At 41.2% G+C, this 19,393-nt stretch overlaps 1 long non-coding RNA gene across 1 annotated transcript in view; it reads left to right on the forward strand.

Annotated features, from left to right (window-relative positions):
• The window catches only part of LOC119566094, a 54,711-nt gene that overhangs the window by 16,974 nt on the left and 18,344 nt on the right, over positions 1-19,393 (forward strand). Inside the window, exons 4-6 of the long non-coding RNA XR_006290423.1 lie at positions 6,253-6,350; positions 11,242-12,957; positions 15,088-18,421. This is a non-coding gene — a long non-coding RNA (uncharacterized LOC119566094). The remainder of the gene's footprint in view (positions 1-6,252; positions 6,351-11,241; positions 12,958-15,087; positions 18,422-19,393) is intronic.

The raw sequence follows: 19,393 nt of genomic DNA on the forward strand, positions 1-19,393 counted from the left end.
ACAATGAATTTTCTGATCATTTAAAAGTAAATAGGTTAATTAGTTTGACTTAAAATAAATTAAAATGAGGATCCTTTAAGAAATTTAGCACTCTGTCTTAGACCCATGTTCTCCTCCCCTCCCCCAAATGACCTTAACTATGCAATAAAGCAGACTTTTCATATAGTGAAAACTCACTGCAATCTAGTGAACTGACTTCATTTGAAATTTATTTATGATTAATGTTTGGGGGTTTTTTATTCTCCATAAGTGAGAGTTTCTTCTTCAGCAGAGGCTGATGAATAATGTTCTGTTATACAGAATTCGAAGAATTGCCCTCTTTCTAAATGACTGTCATCTCCCATTGTTTTCAAAGGGAGTGACGCTAAATGTGTCCTTGTCAAATATGCCTTTCTTTCAAAATAGCCCCTGCCTGCCATGGGGCCCAGATCCTATAATGGACACTGTTATAGACAGATTGCTATGCCTGTGTGGAACTCTAATGACTTCAGTGGAGTTATCTGTGTACCCAGGGATTCCCTTATACGTCGCAAATGCTGTACTAGGGCTGTAGTTGGGCCACCACATAGGGCATCACCATCTGCTCCGAGAGCAGATTTGCTTCATACCCATTGTTCCCAAGAATGACACCATAAAGAGGAGAAAAAATGCTAGTGTCTGAAAATCAGTTAAATCTGGAATGAAAACACTGTTATGCAGCAGTTATAACTGTATGGCATTACTAAAGGGCAGAGTTAAGGTTATTTGGGCTTTTGAATTAAATCTTAACCTTTGAATTTCCTGGGTCTGTAGCAATTGTTTTGGGATAATTAAAAAATTGCTGTAACGTTTTAATCCTTCAATTAATAATATGTACTCAACCTTGACTCCAGTTTGACAAAACTGTACAAAGTGTGTGTTTATAGATCTCACATACACACACACAGGTCAAGTATTCATGGTGATTCTTTTTGATCTGTCAGCATAGAGCTGGTGAAAAATAGAAAAAAAATTCACTGACACACGGGCAAATTCAAAAACATTTTTATGCCTTTGTTTTTTGTAGTTTTGATTGTTAATTTTCTATATTTTTTTCAAACAAAATTTAACTGTTTTGAAATGTGGAAATTTTCAGAAAGGAAAATTTTCAAAATATATTTTTTATTTAGACCAAGTCCTACCCAATGGGTGAGATGGCAAATTAAAATTGGCAAAACAAAGAAATTGCAAAACCAAACTTAAAAAAAAAAAAACCAAAACAGAAAAAAAGGGTAAAAAAAATATTTTGCAGAATGACCTAGCAGGCAACATTTTAAAATATTGGGCTGTTTTTTATCTACCCCATGGCTCTCGTGGAATTCTACAGGGTCCTGTTTTGCCACCTTAGTTTTTCAATGTGTTTGTGGTGGGAGATGGTGAGACCATTTAGTGCTATCAATATGCAGATGATACCTAGATCTGTGTTTCCTTTTTAATGGATCAGATATGCAATTTCTTTGTTCTCCCATTGCGTGGCTGAGATAGCAATTTGGATCAAAGTGAGTTGGATCTCAGTCCAGACACAGGTCATGCTGTTGGGATGGGGGTAAAATGAACCTCCAGAAAAAACGCCCTCTGTTGGGTATTTTTTTTCTGGGAGAACCACAATTTGGAGGTCTGCTTGCCCCATCAGCTGGTCCAGAATTCATAGATAACAGTAGCAAAGAATGGCTTTTTAAATCTTCATCTGGTTTGTCATATATTGCCACACCATTGTTAGATATTTGTCAGTTTTCCATGCAGTTGTATTACTGCAATGTGCTCTGCATGGAACAACACTTAAAGACCTCTCAGAACCTTCAGCTAATGCAGAATGTGACTGCCCACTTATTTTTGTTGCTCTGCACAATAAAATACGTGTATTACATGGGGGCATCAGAGATAGCACTGTCCACCAGTATGTTGCTGGGTGCAATTCCAGTTGTTGCTTGTGATCTGTAAAGCCCCCCATGGCTGTGTCCAGAGGCTTTACAATAGAAAAGTATTAGAGACCCACACCTATTTAGCTAACAAACATTGTGATTATGGTATTCCATAATCCCATAAATAGTATAGGAACTCTAAATTTAGTGGTAATGCCATGCTAAACATGGGAAAAATTTATTTTTAATTGCGTATAACTCAATTATTTTAAATTTTCTTTTGCAGTGAGGAGTAGTCACCTGGAAAGTTTCAACTTCATCTTGATAATTCAGTCCTTTTTGAGTTATGCATGTACAAAGGCTGAGTCTCAAAGCCTTTGGAAAATGATGGAAAGATTGCCATTGACTTCAATAAACCTTGGATCAGGCTCAAATTAGTACTTTTAAATCTACATACACCTTAGAATGGACAAGTGGAATTTGCTCAAACTTTCAAAAACAGAACCAAAAAACAAACAAAACAAATCCTTATCAGTGTCAGCTATAACAATGAAAACATTTTACAAAACATTTTTCTGATAGAAATTTTCACTAAAGGAAACAAAGTAAAACATCCCTTGCTATCTAGGGTCTTATAATGCATTTATGCAGCCCTAATGAGATCTCAGCAATGGCTGTTTCAATAGTGAGCAGGTTATTTAGCATAGCATAATAGTCAATAAAACAAAATCAAAAACATCCAAGATGCTGTGGAGTGCTGTACACACTTCCATTCTCCCGTCTCATTCACCGTGGAAATAATATTTGGTACAGTTAGTGAAGAAATTTCTGAAGTATTCTGACAGGTTTCAGAGTAGCAGCCGTGTTAGTCTGTATTCGCAAAAAGAAAAGGAGTACTTGTGGCACCTTAGAGACTAAATAAATTTGTTAGCCTCTAAGGTGCCACAAGTACTCCTTTTCTGAAGTATTCTGTTAAACATGCTAATCACAAGACAGGATCAGGAGCTTTGAGTCTCAATGCAACACACTGGCTGCTCCTTACTGTCTAAGTTTGAACATTGTTTCATGTTTATGCTGAACTCTGCTTCCTATAAATGCCAGTTATAAGACTGAACTTGGAGCCAGGCAAGAACTGTATTTACAAGTAGTTTTTGTTGTTGATGGACTTACTGTGTACATTGAATGTTAGAGTTATTTTCTTTTATTCCATGTGGATGATTTTGTGTCTTACTCTTGAATGAATCCCTAGAGGTTTGAAATAAATGAAACTTTGAGATGGGCTGTTTGGCTTTCAAACCTAGGAGTGTATTGAGATGTGTGGCTACATTACAATGAGGGTTTTACCCACCTCCTGACCATCTCTCAGACTGACATGTAGCAATTCTCAGAATTAATATGCTTGGATATTTTCTAAGAGAGATCAAAGCCAGGAGCCCATACCTGTTCACTTGATGAATGGGTCCTACGGCTGTGACATTTCTAGAGGTACAATCTGAGTAATAAAACAATAAAGTGACCTGACCAAGATCACATAATTAACAGATTTAAAAAATTAACCATATCCGGGTGGTTCAGACAGTCTGTTCAAAGGAAGTTAACAAATAATCACAGTACAATAAAGCAGCATTAGGCACTCCAATCTAAATTCATGGCTGTTGTGAGTGATTTAAAATTAACTGTTTTCGTTCAAAATAATTTCAAGGATGGTTGAGCATTTATAAACTTTACATTTTAATGGGGATATCATATTATGCTTATCCCTTTAAATGTAGGTGTTTTTAATGAATTTGCAGAATGGAGATATGGCTGAAAACCCCAGTGATGATCTGCTAGCCAATATGTAGTTTTAGGTCTAGTGAACCTTTTGGTATCACATTGCATTACAGAAGGTCCTTCATGATGTAAAGAGAAAAAGGCATATAGATTAAAGAGTCTTTATGTGACAGCTGATAGTGGTGAGAGCATAATTTATTACAATGAAACTCAACTATGTAATAGCAGATGTACAGCCTAACCCATGGGCAATAAAAACATGACAGACTTCACTAGTAGTTTGCTGGTGCAGTGGAGTAGTTCGAGGATATTGTGGGTATCGTGTTTGGATGGGTGTCTCAGCCCAGTCCATTTCTAACTAATCTATGGCCACTTAAAACAGCTATGATGTATGCTAAAGAACAAGAATGGGAAGCTAAGTAATATGTATTTGGCAATGGAGCAGTTAATTGTCTCATGCCATTTCTCTGGAGTGGAGTCTATTTTATGTTAAGGGACATGGTCAGCAATACATTTTGGTCATTTGCAAAATAGCACATGTAGCAAGTGAAAAAAAAAAAAAAGCAAGGACAAAGAACTTCCCTTGTGTTCATACAGCGGGGAAAACTCCTTGCTGTCCTCCTCATCTGATAAGAGTGAGTACTGTGCTTTTTATGTACGTCACTTCTTTTTCTTGTGGCTTAGGAACATGCTGAGTCAAATAATTGCACTCTCTCTAGCATTACATCACCAGTCAGGGACAGGGGGAACTGCCAGACAATGGAATTCTGAAAAACCTCAGATCCATGGCTGAGAGTTGTCTTCCTCTTTCCTCTTGATGACTGTCACTTACTATCCAAATTTTAAATGAGTTAGACCCAGAAGGCCCAGTTCCCCCACCCACATTTTCCTTTACATTATAACTGAAAAGGCTTTTCCTATAGCTTAGTCATTGCTGGGTTAGATACGGTTCAACCAGTTACAACTGCAAATGTACAGAGTTGCTTTCAAAGAATTCTGTGGCGTTTCATCTATACCACAAGGGGTTGGGGAAAAAATGAGGAGAGGGTACTGTGTTTCAAAGTGGGAGACTGGGGCAAAAGAACTACTGTGTAACAAAGAGACCAAGAACACAGTGGTCTTTAAAATATTTAACAGTTGCAAAAATTCAGTCTACTATTTTCTTACTACCACTTTCTCTATCTTTTGTTTTTGTCGCTGTGGGTATTGTTTTTGGGGGGGGAGGTGAGATGGGGGGGTAGCGGGTTATTTTGAGTTACTAACGTTATTTTGAAAAGAGAGCCTGAAAGAAAATGTAAAAATAAGGAAAACCAAGTTCCTAATTTGAAATGATATTAAATATAAAATGTAGAATAAAGGTAACTGGGAAATGTGAGGATATAAGTATTGAGAAATTAACATAGTACATACAGCAATGCACTATACAGACTACAGGAATAATAGTCTTATGTTAAGGCTTTGGATTTGGATTTAGGCAATCAGGGTTCAATTTTCCGTTCTGCCACAGGCCTCCTGTGTAAGCTTAGGCAAGTTGTGATCATTCTCTGCCTCAGTTCCCGCATCTGTAAAACAGATTACTTTATTTCCCTGCCTCACAGGGCTGTGTGTAGGAAAAATTAATTATCTACGGAAGATGCTAAGGTACTACAATGCTGGAGGGCATATAAGAACCTACATAAATTCCAACAGTAGCTCTTTTGAAAACAGACACACTAAGGTCTCTCTTCAGGATAAATTAGGTTCTCAAGAATTAAGCTTCACACTGTCCCTTTGTACATGCCAAAGCATACAGGTTTTAATTTCCTAGAGGCAACAACTATGGCAACTGGAAAAATATTCTGGTCTTTATCAAGTCTTTTATTAACAATGTGGTGCCAGGAGTCTGTTTTTCAACTGAATGTAAATGGAGTCTGAAAAAAATAACAGGCTCTTTCCTACCTCTTTGAATTATGTGGGGCAGGAACATTTGAGGGGGGGGGGGCGCTCTAACTAGGAGCTCCTGCCCATACTTCACATGTAAAACTCGTCAGTTAACTGTCAAACTAGGATTGCGAATTAAGACTCAACACTGTGCCCTAATATTCAGGCGCAAGTTTAAATAAGAATTAACTAGCAGCACATGTTGTGTTGGAAATTATGTTTGGTGTGTGTGGTGTCACTTACATGGAAGTAGTTTGACAGCAGATGGAATGTTGAGTCCAAAGATTCTTTAGAATTTTCAGAAATGCCCCGTTGCAAAGGGGTGCTGGTGCTGCTGATCTGGAGGTGTGATTTAGCCGTGCTGTGCCTCTCGCTGTAGCATTCGAATGCTGCCAATGGCTTGGATGGAGGTCAGTGTCAGAATTACTACCACCCCATTTCATGCTTGCTGTTTACTCTTTATTTGCCAGTCCCACCAGTTTGTACAGCATGAGCACTTTGTGTGTAATACAGTGGGAAGCAATTTTAATGTGGGAGCTTCATGTCCATTGTCATCATGGTGTATGGAAGCCTATTGTTCCTCCTCTGCAGAAAATCTATTATCTCTTTACTTCAGTCCACATAAGCTCTTCCTCTTCAGCTCCTTTATTTACAGTCACCATTTCAGCATCTTCATCAGTTTCAGGATCTGACAAGAAATCTCTGCAGTCGTTGGCAGTATCCTCGGTGTGGACCTGCATTCCAGCTGCCCACTTCCTAATCTCTGTTTAATCACAGGTATGGTTTTAATAAAGTAAAGCCAGTGGGCCATATTTATTGGTATAGCCTGCTTTCCACCACACTGCTGATGCAAAGAATTTGTAGAAGTTTAACAAGTGCATTAAGCAAGGTTTATGGCTGCATTGCCTCACCAGATTGGCACAAAGAACCCAGAGCTTACTGGTGAATCTGGTCCAACGTCTGGGCAGTCAGTCTCCAAGGTTTGCAGGTGGAACTGCCTGTCTGCAGGGTTGCCAATGCTGAGGAAGCTATGCATGCTCTGGTCTTGTCTCTTCTCCATCTGAAGAACCAACTGAAAAGTGACCTCAGGTGCCCCTCTTAATCCAGAAGAGACTTGACCAATCCAGGATCAAGGCAAAATACAATGCAACTTCCATCATGAGATTTACCCAAATGCATCAGGCTCAGGTATGAAAAACTCCCCAAACAGCAGCCTAGAAAAAATTCTACACTGTGTGGGAACTAATACTGAAACACTACTCGTGCATGGCAGCAATTCAAACTTGAAGCAAGGCTTTTCTTTAATACAGTAGGTCAGACAATTCACAAACTAAGCTGCAAGTCCTGACGTTGAAAAAGATTTAGATTTGTACCCACTCAACTTTCACAGTCAAGTTTCATTGCAACATAGACAATTAAGGCATGGTCTCTAAAGCCTACTAAAGTCAGACTCCTACTGACTTCAGTGGACTTTAAAAGCTGGCCCTTTGTGGGCATAAAAAAGTTCTAACAAACCACATGAACACAGGCTGAACTTGTACCAAGACTGATTGTGGTAACTTTTGCATTGAGTTAAACATTCTCTCTCTTACCATATTTGAAAATAAATATCTTACACTTGCACTGATGAATATCATTTAAGTTTACCTAGTAATTTGTTGTTCTCCATTGCAGTTAGGCTTTAGATACAATACCACTAAACTTTAGTGCAAAAAATAGGCAATGTAAAAATTATAGTAACATGACCTCAGTCCGTGGAAAAATCATGGAGCAGGTCCTCCAGGAATCCATTCTGAAGCATTTGGAGGAGAAAAAGGTGATCAGGAACAGTGAACATAGATTCACCAAGGGCAAGTCATGCCTGACCAACCTGATTACCTTCTATGATGAGATAACTGGCTCTGTGGATATCGGGAAAGCGGTGGACATGAAAAACCTTGACTTTAGCAAAGCTTTTGATACCGTCTCCCACAGTATTCTTGCCAGCAAGTTAAAAAAGTATGGATTGGATGAATGGACTATAAGGTGGATAGAAAGCTGGCTAGATCATCGGGCTCAATGGGTAGTGATCAACGGCTCAATGTCTACTTGGAAGATGGTATCAAGCGGAGTGCCCAAAGGGTCAGTCCTGGGGCTGGTTTTGTTCAACATCTTCATTAATGATCTGGATGATGGGATGGATTGCACCCTCAGCAGGTTTGCGGATGACACTAAGCTGGGGGGAGAGGTAGATATGCTGGAGGATAGGGATAGGGTCCAGAGTGACCTAGACAAATTAGAGGATTGGGCGAAAAGAAATCTGATGAGGTTCAACAAGGACAAGTGCAGAGACCTGCACTTAGGATGGAAGAATCCCATGCACTGCTATAGGCTGGGGACCGACTGGCTAAGCAGCAGTACTGCAGAAAAGGATCTGGGGGTTTCAATGGACGAGAAACTGGATATGAGTCAACAGTGTGCCCTTGTTACCAAGACCATTAATGGCATATTGGGCTGCATTAGTAGGAGCATTGCCAGCACATCGAGGGAAGTGATTATTCCCCTTTATTCGGCACTGGTGAGGCCACATCTGGAGTATTGCATCCAGTTTTGGGCCTCCCACTACAGAAAGGATGTGGACAAATTGGAGGGAGTCCAGCGGGGGCTCGGGGGAACAAAAATGATTAGGGAGCTGGGACACATGACTTACAAGGAGAGGCTGAGGAAACTGGGCTTGTTTAGTCTGCAGAAGAGAAGAGTGAGGGGGGATTTGATAGCAGCCTTCAACTACCTGAACCGGGGTTCCAAAGAGGATGGAGCTAGACTGTTCTCAGTGTTGGCAGATGACAAAACAAGAAGCAATGGTCTCAAGTTGCAGTGGGAGAGGTCTAGGGTTGGATATTAGGAAAAACTATTTCACTAGGAGGATGGTGAAGCACTGGAATGGGTTACCTAGGGAGGTGGTGGAATCTCCATCCTTAGAGGTTATTAAGGCCCGGCTTGGGATGATTTAGTTGGGGTTGGTCCTGCTTTGAGCAGGGGTTAGACTAGATGACCTCCTCAGGTCTCTTCCAACCCTAATCTTCTATGACATATGTAAAAAAGAGCTCCCTGTTCAAGGAAAAACATTGTTTTACAGCACTGTTTACATAATTCTGTACTTGCTTAGATCACAATCCCGTTAATGTATTTTGTGTTATCTTTGGTAAGAGCAGGCCTTGTGAAGATGTCATATGAACATAAAGTTCCATGGACACTTTCCAATTTTGTGATGAATGTTTGGTTTGTGTGCAACTTGATTATCCTAGTATTTATCTGTTTAGCAGAGGTGTGCAGTATGACTTTATATTTTGTTTATATTTGGTTTCTTGTCAATAAGAAAGAACACGGCTGCAGCAATTAGTAGTAATAGTAGCTTACATTTATAAAATATCTTTTACGTCAAGAGTCCAGAGTATGCTACAAATTTTTTGGCCCAATATGCACATGCATAACTATTCACAAGATTAGTTCCACTAAAGTTAATGGGCCTACTCGCATTTGCAGGACTGAGCATTGATAGATAAGCTACATACCCTGGGCATCTTCAAAATTCTCACTATTTTTCTTTCATTTCATCCTCCACCACTGCTGTATGCATCCACACTTTCTCTCCTGGCTGTTCACTTTGTCTCCTTTTCAACCACTTGGTTTTGAACCTAATTTTATGCCACTCCTTAGGGTTTATCTACACTTGAAAGTGAATTCAGATTCAAGGGGGATATTAATTTAAAGCACAATGCTATTCCTGAACAATTCCATGTGTGGACGCTATTATTCCAGAACAAGAATGCCTTATTCCTGTTTAGCCCACTTCCAAAGTGAATTAAATTAAATTGATTTAAAGCCACTTTAATTCTGAGTGCAGTTTAACTACTAACCCACTTTAAAAGTTAATTCAGATTAATTTTGCTGAGTGTCCCTGTTTAGACAAGTCCTAAGTCTTGGAACAGCCTCATGCTTCCTGGGTGACATGCACCTTTTCCCTTTCTCTTTACACATCTGTTAAAATTTGCTGGAATTTGGAATTTGGCCGGTCCCCAAATAATGGGATTGGGACTGACGGGGAGATAATTGATAGAGAGGAGCCCCTCCTTCCTCCATACTGAAAGGATTACTTTCTCATGGACTATTGTACTTGGGGTATTTTAATTGTTCTGGAGATCTTCAGCCCTTCTCATGAAGTAGAGATGTCATCAGTCAAGCTACCCTGAACAACACACTATCTTACTGCTACCTAAGAGTTCTCTTAGAATAATACACATACTGAAAACTCCATTCAGAATCAGTATGATGTATCTTGTAAAGAGTAATGACATAGTATATTAGAATGCAACTCAGTGTGGTGTAAAGTAAGAACACAACAAGAAGTCTGTTTTAAATACAGTTGATAGAAATGTTCTTTTCTTATTGGACTAAGGCATGTATGGTGAACAGAGTGGCTCAGAATTACAAGAGGGTTGCCTTTGTTTTATTCACTGACAGAAAGAAACAAAAGAAACTACATTTACAAGAAAATGACTTCTATGTTAAAAACCTGAAGCCAAGAAATACCATGAAATTTTAGATTCAAGACTGACAGGCAATCCTTATATAGGGCCTGATCCAGTATCCATTGAAATCTGGGAATCTTTCCATTGACTTTAATGGGTTTTGGCCAAAGATCATAGTCCATACTGCTTTTTTACAGATACATTATAGGTTATTTAAAATTAAAACTAATTTTAAAAATCTAATTTACTTTTTGACTACTATTGTGCTTTTTTGCATGATTAATGAACGTCACTTTTAGTCCTACTTGGAATCACTTTCTTGTTCTCATGCATTAGCATGGAGATGCTGTCTTTAGATTGTAAATGCTGGAGCTTAAATTAAAAAAAAACCCTTTATATTGGAATTTTAAAAACCATGGCAACATTTCTATTTGTCTTGGGTTTTGTAAAGTCTCTGGTTCAACTGTCTTCTCATGCTGGTGTAAATCAGGAGTGATTTTGTGCTAATGGTATTTAACTGCAAATGAGAGCAGAATCAGGCCCCTAACTTTTTACGAAATTTAAATTTGGAGCCAAATTTGACCTGATACAATTTCTTTAAGGAAGAAGGTACAGAAATGCCATAACTTAGAGGCCTACCTCCCCATTATACTTGAAATTTTATTGGCATAACTTTGTTGGTTACAGGTGTGGGTTGTTTTGTTTTTTAACTGATGTAGTTATACTAGCAAAAACCCTAGTGTGGACACAGTTATACCAGTAAAAAGATGCCTTATACCAGTAGAGTTATTCCATGTCCCATATAGGAGTGGCTGTATAGGTATAATGCACCTTTATACCAATAACTTCACTCACACTATGGGGGGTTGTACCACTTACCTATACTGGTATAGTTAAAGTGGCACAAATTTTATGAGTAATCAAGCCCTGTTTCTTTGCTTTGGGCAGTTAAGGTAACATTCTGAAGGCGCTTAAAGGACATCCAAATGTACCCTCCTTTAAAATGACAAATCCTGTGTGGCATCCCTGAAAAATGGCTTCTTTTAAGATCTTCTGCACTGATCCTTTTGAAGTGTGTGCACATATATATTTTTTAAAAAATTAAAAAGCTATACAGGGTAGTTGCTTTGCATAATGAGGTTTTCTTTTTTTCACAGATCAGCATTTTAAGCGAACCTTGGAAAAACGACTGTGTGATCAGACACTGCACTGCAAGCAAGAATACCCATTTGGTAATTGTAGTCGTGGACAAAAAGCTGAATGCTGTGCTTTCAGTAACTTATCATTGAGACCTTGTGGTTTCTGTGTAGGAGGGTTGTACAAGCTGGACACGTTTGACATCCTTATTTCTGAGCTGTGAAATCTGTTCATCTAACTTATGAAAATTACTTCTGCTTTTATTTTATTTAATTAAGTCAACGCCATATTTTCCTTGCATTCAGTGGAAACAAAAACAATGGAAATGTTTTAGGGTATGCTGTGAACCTGCTTTGACCTCCAAAAGAGAAAAGGATGAATATGTTCATTTCTATGATTAACAGTCAGGATGCTTTACTTATAGAAGTAAGCTTAAATAAAATACTATAACCAATTGATTGGAGAGAGGGGAGCATTTCTCTGATGTGGAGATAGAAGATTCATTACTGTGCCATGTTAGTATCATGTTTTTAATCCTTGATTTTCTACTGTAAGTATGATAATAACATAGAACCATGTAAATATCTGTAGTTCTTTTAGAGGGCTAAATCTGGTTCTTCATACCGAAAATGGATTACTTTGGGATGGGGAGGTCTGAATAGTCTTCCCATGCTGTAGAGAAGTCACTCCTGCACCTCTGTTCTGCAAGTAATAGATCCACTGGCGTCAGCCTGTCTCTTCCCCCAGGCCACTCCTACTCTAGCTGCTATGAAGATACATACCAGGAGCCCCCAGAGAGGTGAGATTTGTAGAATGCAGAGCATTTGGGCCTATGTGGGTTCAGCAAATCCTGTCTCCCCTCATTGTCCTGCATAGCAGAACCCCACCAACTGCACCACACCTGGGGCCTTCTGCAGGGGCAAGATCAGTGCCCATGCAGCCAATACATCATACTCCAAAATGAAGCAATAGAATGACTCAAATCCTATGCATGTGAAGGAGACCACTCAAAGATTCAAAACAGACCCACAATCTTTCTTGGATATGTCTATACTACAAATGCTACAGCAGCACACTACAGGTATGCTGCTATAGTGTAGACACTAGAGCGAGGGAAGTGGTTTTTCCTGTTTAGTAAATCCACCTGCCTTTTGAGAGTCTGATGGAAGAATTCTTCTTTTGACGTAGCTGCATCAGCCGTGGCGGTCAGGTTGACTTAACTACATCTCACAGGCTGTGAAATTTTTCACAGCCCTGAGTGATATAGCTAGGACGACCTAAGTTTTAGGTATAGACCCAGACCCTGGCAAAATAGAAGAGGAACTAGTACTTTTGTGGATGTTTCGCCCCATCTGTTTTCTGCAACCTCATCTGTGGCAGAAAAATCCACCTGAAAGCATTAAAGACAATAGAACCCTTTTGCATGCATTTTGTGTTAACAAAGATTTAGAGTGTGATTATCACTGAACAATCATTTTGGAAGAGATGGCCATGAGAAGCTCATGTTACTAACTCTGATTTTTGTATCTCAAACATGCCTTTGCAAGTAAAAAGATCAAATTTTTAACTACAAATTTTCTCAATGATCTCAGTTTCAGACATGCTCCTTTGCAGGTAAAAAGATGTGTGTGTTAAGTGCCACGCTTGCGAAATCTCCCTTGGATCTGAAAATCAAGGGGGTGATACTGCTCATGCTTAATCAACACAACCTGAACAAAGAGAGGCACGTAATAGTGGTAAGCAGTTGAGGTATATGGTTGGAAAATAGTAAACTTGCTATATTAAAATATCCATGTGTCAGGGACATTTTTCTTGTGCTACTAACCAAGTACTTGTAATAAACATCTCTAAGTGAGAAACTAAATTTCCTATGGAGACAAGAAGTTTGTCAGTGGTCCAGCTTGTGGAAAAATCATCTGAGACACAGGGATATACCGTGATGGCCAGCCAATCCAAGTCTTATTGAAGTCAGTGAGGTCCTTTGGAAGTTAAGGCTTTAAATGTAATCACTATGTACAAATGCCTAAGGGCAATGCAGGAGACAAAGTGAAAATCCACATTTTTCAATATGCTGAAGTACTCTGTAAACAGGTTCAGCGTCACAAGATTCTCTCTGTCTAGTCCAAATGCTCATCATTTCACATCTTGAGTACTACACCAGTACCAGTCTCCAGCCTGGACAAATGCACTCTTGCCCCGTTCATCTCCATTCAGAATGTTGCTATAATGATCACTTTCCTGGCTCATTGCTTTGATAAGATCACCCCTCTCCTTGCCTCCATCTACTGGCTCCCTCTTTTCCATCAGATCAAACACAAACTACTAGTCTTCACTTTTAAGATTTGTGACCAGGCTGGTCAGCTCCCATGTGCCCCCTCCTGGCCTTGGGTAACAGTACAAGCAGCCTGCCTCAGTGTCCAGCCTTGAAGTTTTATTTGAACATGCCACCCAGGCTTTTTGTGGTCAAGAATACCTGTCCTTGGGACCTGCGTTTATTAATATAGAAATAAACTTCACATAAAATGCAAAGTCCCAAAACAAAGTCTATCCAAACAAAGGTTGTTCTTCCTCCTCCCAGCCTTCCTGTCTGGGGTCTTTCCTGCTTTTGCAGGCCTGTGCCAGCCCTAGTTCCCAGGACACTCTGCTTGAACCTGCTCACTTCTAGTTCTGATCCCTGAGTATTCTCCTTTTCACTGGAACCTTCTGCTGCTCTTTATAGGGCAAGCAACTGATCTCTCCCAGGTGTGGCTCCTTAGTAATCAGGGTTGGCTGGCCATAGGCCTTCTAGCCCTTAGGGGCAAGTTGCCCTGTTACAAGATGCTTCAATACTTGTCCCTGCGCCACCTATTATCTCTTTAGGCTATTGAGATGTCCACTCCTGCCTCTGCTCTGCCAGTGCTGCCAGAAGTTTTTGCACATCTGTTTAAATTTTCAAACAAGCACCTTTATTATTTCTCCCAGACTGCCCATCAGGCATGGAAAGAGCTCTATGGAAACATCTACAAAGCCACCTCACTGATCTCCTTCTAAGTCTTCCTTAAAACTCTTCTCCTCAGTGCCTACAGAAAATGTGGTGTGCTGTGACAGGCAGCTTGTGCGCTGTGACCAATGATTTTCCTGCTGCTCAGTTCTGGCTCATTATTACCTTTTGCTCATCTTCTCTTTTGTCTTAAACTGCAAGCTCTTCAGGGTAGGGACTGTCTACTTGTTACATTTGTGTCTGATGCCTAGCACAATGAGGCTCTGTTCCATGACTAAGCACTACTGCAATGCAAATAAAAGTGTTGACCCTTAGAACAAGTGGAAAACCAAAATTCAGGGCCTTGTACGTTAGTTCTGTTTGAGTGAAAAATCAGTGACCCAGATATCCTTGATGTAATCCATTTATTTACAGAAATATACACAGTCTTCTTTCCATGATCAGAAACAGAGAGCACACAGGTAGCTTCCTTGCTAAACTATCCCTAGGTGAGTCCCTCTAGTCATCACTGTATCTGAGGAGAGGCTGCCTCTCTGGCTCTGCTTTCTTTCAGGATCATACACCTAAAACTCTTTGGCTAATGTACTCACACAGCCCACAACACCCCCTACCCTCTGTATTTGGAATCTCTAGGCTGGCTGGCTGCGGACATTAGCCTCGAAGATGTCTCTTTAAGGGTCTCTGGGTGGTTACTTCCGTTCCCAATAACCTTAATAAGCAGCCACGAGCCCCTGTCACAACAACAATAATAACCATCACCACTTCGGGATATGAGATGCTGCTTCTGGATCACACGTGAGGAGATGCTGTCCTTATTACTGAGTCTATGTGGCTGAGCTACTAAGTAATAGTGACCTTAAAATAATTACATTAAATTTCCTTGCAGGGAGGATGACAAGTGATGGTCTTGAGACACTGGAGCCTGGGCTACACTATGAAGGTTTACCAGTAAGACTTGCCTTATGCGGGAATATCTTTGCATGTATCCACACACAATTTTGCATCCTGTCAGTAAAACTCTCCTATTCTGTCAGGCAAATTAAACCACCTCGCCAAACGACATAAGCCCTGTACCAGCACTGTTCTGTTGGTATGTTGCCTGTGTTGACACTGTATTACCTCATCCAATATAAACCATCCTCTAGCAACAATCACACCGGGCCCCGTCCCAGTGACAGTGACGGCTGTGGTCCAGTTTTGAACTCTGCTGCCCAGGGCTCAGAGCATGTGGCTCCAAGGGTAGGGTGGTGCTACAGGGTTTCCCTAGCGATTCCAAACACAGGGACTAGGGGCCTTGTTGTGGGCTGCCAGACCAGAAGCCTGCCGCCCATTGTAACCTCCCCAGCCTGTTCTGGAAATTTCTCTCTTCCTACGAGCCCACCTTTGCAAGCACACCTGTGGTAGCCCAGTGCACAGGTCTGTCACCAGACGGAGCTACGGCGAAGTTCAGGCAAGCCTCATGCTGCAGCCTGGGTCAAGAGAGGAGTTCTGGACTTCCTCAGCCTGAGGGAAGAAGGGGCAGCACAAGCCCCACTGCGGAATTGCCATAGGAATAAAGATGTTTGTTCTGACATTACAAAGAAGAAACTAAAGGTGGGGTAGGCCAGGGTTAAGAAGCAATGCCAGGAAAGGGGGAAGGGAACTATAGCAGTCCTATCAAAAGGCAATGGAGGTTTCCTGCTACACCTTCTGATATTATGATGATGCTGCATGCCATACTGGGCGGGGACCCCACACAACCACCCTGTGAGTGACAGTGGACTGAAATCCAGAGACAGCCGTCTCCAGTAGCTCACAGCAATGAAGAACTCATACAAAGGATGCTGATCCCATGGAAAGCCAGGCGCTCTTCAACAGCCAGCCAAACCCAACCCAGACAAGTCCTGAAGTGGAACCCACTGATGAAGGGGAAGGGAACTCAGGTAAATGTATTAATTCATGCAGCTTTTTTTTTAAAAAAAATGTGTTCACAGGCCCCAAAATCCCCCTCCCCGCTTTTTTTTCCTGCCCTCTTCTCCCTCTTAAAATGGTGGCTGAATGCATGCAGGCAGCAAACAAAATAAATTGCTTTTTGGACTAGTTGGTTTATTTTAACATTCATTGGCACTAAGAGGCAAAAAGTAAGACTAAATATGATAAGCAACAGAAAAACATTCCCACATGCATGCTAATGTCAGGGTAGGCAGATAGAATGTCTAGCAACATAAGCTGATGTATTCTTGTAAACGGAACAAGAACTACGCTGAAACCTATATGTAAGCGTTAAAATAAAAAACTTAGAAAATTTAAAATAATCCTTGCAGGCAATCCAGTAAGTGGTAATTAATAGTACATATTTTTATGAATAAAACTGTAAAGCAAACATATAATGAAAACATAAAAACACTGTGCTTTGTTTTTCCAGGCTGAGTCCAAGTCCAAAATGAATTACTTGCATGCTGATCTTGGATTCAGGGGTAGAAATGACTTATTGCTGGCTCAGGGGGTTTAGCTTTGAACGGGTTTGCAGAACTAGACCGTGATGACAACCCTTCTTTTTCAGAGTTTTAGGTTGACCTTGACAAGAATATTCCGTTTGTCTTCTGGCACAGTCTAGATAAAGTTGTCAAGCACGTATTCGTTAAGCTCTGACCGAAAATTTCTCAGAAAAGCTGCCTTGTTCCTCATGCTGCAGTAGGGCATCTTCCCACACTGCTCTCAGTGAGTTCTAGTGGCACTGTCACTATGAAGAAACCAGCAACGTACAGGCCAGGTGGCCTCAAGCAGTTGCCTTCTCTGGGCCTTTGCCACCCTCAGGAGTGATATCTCAGCCAGGTTCACCGCTGCCTTTTATAAGTTTTACAATATTTACTGTACTATCCCTACACTTATTACCTGAGACACATGACAGTCCACCCTCACCCCCTTTACTACAGATTTTGAAATATACCCTCATATAATCACCATGCTGGGAGCTGCTGCTATGATTGGTTTTCCTCCCCTTTCTCATCTATCTGCTACACCTTCTACCAAGTTTGGCTTTCCCCTTGCCTTTGTTATCCCTTTTATGCTCGAGCTCTGCTGAGTGCCTCTGGAGGAAGCCCCATGGCTATGCCTCACTGCAAATTGTCTTTAACAAGCAACAGGAAGCTGAAACAATTCTCCTTTTCCCTGATATATTCACATACCTCTATCCCTTGAGAATTCCTTCATTTATCATACCCTATGTCTTCCTCTCTGACATGCTCTGTTGTCTCCTCTATTCCCAGGATCTTGCCAATTATTTTAAAGTTAGGACTGACATATAAGTGGCACAATGACTCACTTCCCTCTTCCTCATTTCTATTATCCCTTTATCTGACTTATGCGAGCCTCTCACCACACAACCTGTCCCCTTGGCCCCCTCCCCTCCCATATGCTGTCCTTCTTTATTTCATCTCTCAACTTCGCTTCACCCTGGCTTCTTTGCTTTTACTTTCATAAAAACACTTAATCACACTTGCTTCTCCAGTTTCCATCATAATTCCCTCCTCCATTTTACCACTGTGCTCCTTGCACTTGATTCTGTTTTCTCCAATTCACTCCCTGATTAGTTTCATTCTGGCCTCAGACCACTCCACACTAATGAAAGTGTTCTAACCAGAACAATACTGGTTCAGTTCTAACACCATTGCAGTGTCAGTCCAGGTCCTTTTAGACTTGATCTGTCTCTGTCTGTGCTCCCCCAAGCATATTTCTTACCTTTAAGAGAGCTCAAAAAATGACATAGCCAAAAGCTTTACAAGTTTATTGAAATAGGTACTCCATAACGTGTATATAATTAAATACTCCTATTGTGTAACTCTGAAATACCTCACAGAAGTGTCTATACCTTCCTTTTTCCAAAAGGTGAAAACAATTATCCATTGTAGATGGGGGAAGCCAGTTGGTGTTCAAGACGATGGGTGCCAAAAAAGAGGATTTTTTTTAAAACAAAGAACAATCTGACTGTGATACATCATGGCCAGAGGGCAGCAGAAGAGTGTTAGAAGGGAGCCTTATTCCCTGTAGAGGGAAGAAAGTTTGCTATAAATTAATTAAATTACCTGAAGCCAGTCACATGATAAAACCCCCCTGCTTCAATCAGACAAGAGGAGGAGTTGAAGCAGAGTGGATTGGTGTCGGAGCAGAGAGCAGTTTGGAGGAAAGCAGAGGAGAGTTTGGAGAAGTGCTGCGATGGGCTAAGAAGACCAAGACCCTAGGTAAAGGGACACCTGGTTTGTGCAGAGGGAGGGCAGGAAGCCCCACAAGCTGAAGGGCAGGAGAGGGAAGTAGCCCAGGGGAAGGAACTGCTAGTTCTAGTGGTTTACCGCTATCCCTAGGGCCCCTGGGGTGAGACCCAGAATAGAGGGCGGGCCCGGGTCCCTTCCTCTCCACTCCTCTCCTCTAGGACACTAATGGGGCAGTTAATACCCCAGTTCAGGGGCAAGAAATGGTGCCCTGAACGCCCCCTCTCCCCCCCAAGAAGAGACTGCGCAAGACCCAGCATAGTAGTGCCGGCAATTTGCCACGCTGACTTTCCACCAATCCCAGAGCATACGTATAACTGTGGTATTGCCCACTCTGTTTCAGTTATGAAGGGCAAGTGATTTTGTAAGAGAAAGAGAAGTCAGCATATACCTGCATATCAATGCCTCAAGCATTAGCTACCCAGAATCTCACCTTGTCTTAATTCAGAACACCAAGACAGATTTGTCAGTGTCATTGACACAGGGTGTGCTGCTCCTGGAAGAGCAGGCCAGCCCATCCCTTCTCCAAGTACTGGCTCTTTAAGGCAGGCAATAGGGTAAGCATGGCCTGACCCCAGTTCAGTGAAGAACAAGGGAATTCTGGGAGTTGTAATTCCCTGAAGGATGCATGGAAATTGTAGGCTGGGAAACAATGCATCATGGGAGAGGAAAAAAGTATAAGAAGCTTGGTTTACTACTGGTGAGCTTTTTGGTGCATAACTTGTAATATGTGCTAACTAAGCAGCTATTATCTCAATACTCCTCTGCTGGATATGAGTGAGGAAAAAGCTGCTAGAAGGCACAGGCAAGTGAGACTAGAAGGTGAGGAGAGGGGGCCCCAATCATGCCCTATTAGACACTCCCATCCACCCAGCTCCCACCACTCAACATTTCCCCAGAGCGCACACAAGGCCTTGCTATCCCCCACAAACCCCACTGTCCCCC

This window comes from Chelonia mydas, chromosome 4 (assembly GCF_015237465.2).
Source record: "Chelonia mydas isolate rCheMyd1 chromosome 4, rCheMyd1.pri.v2, whole genome shotgun sequence".
Classification (NCBI taxonomy): Eukaryota; Metazoa; Chordata; order Testudines; family Cheloniidae; genus Chelonia; species Chelonia mydas.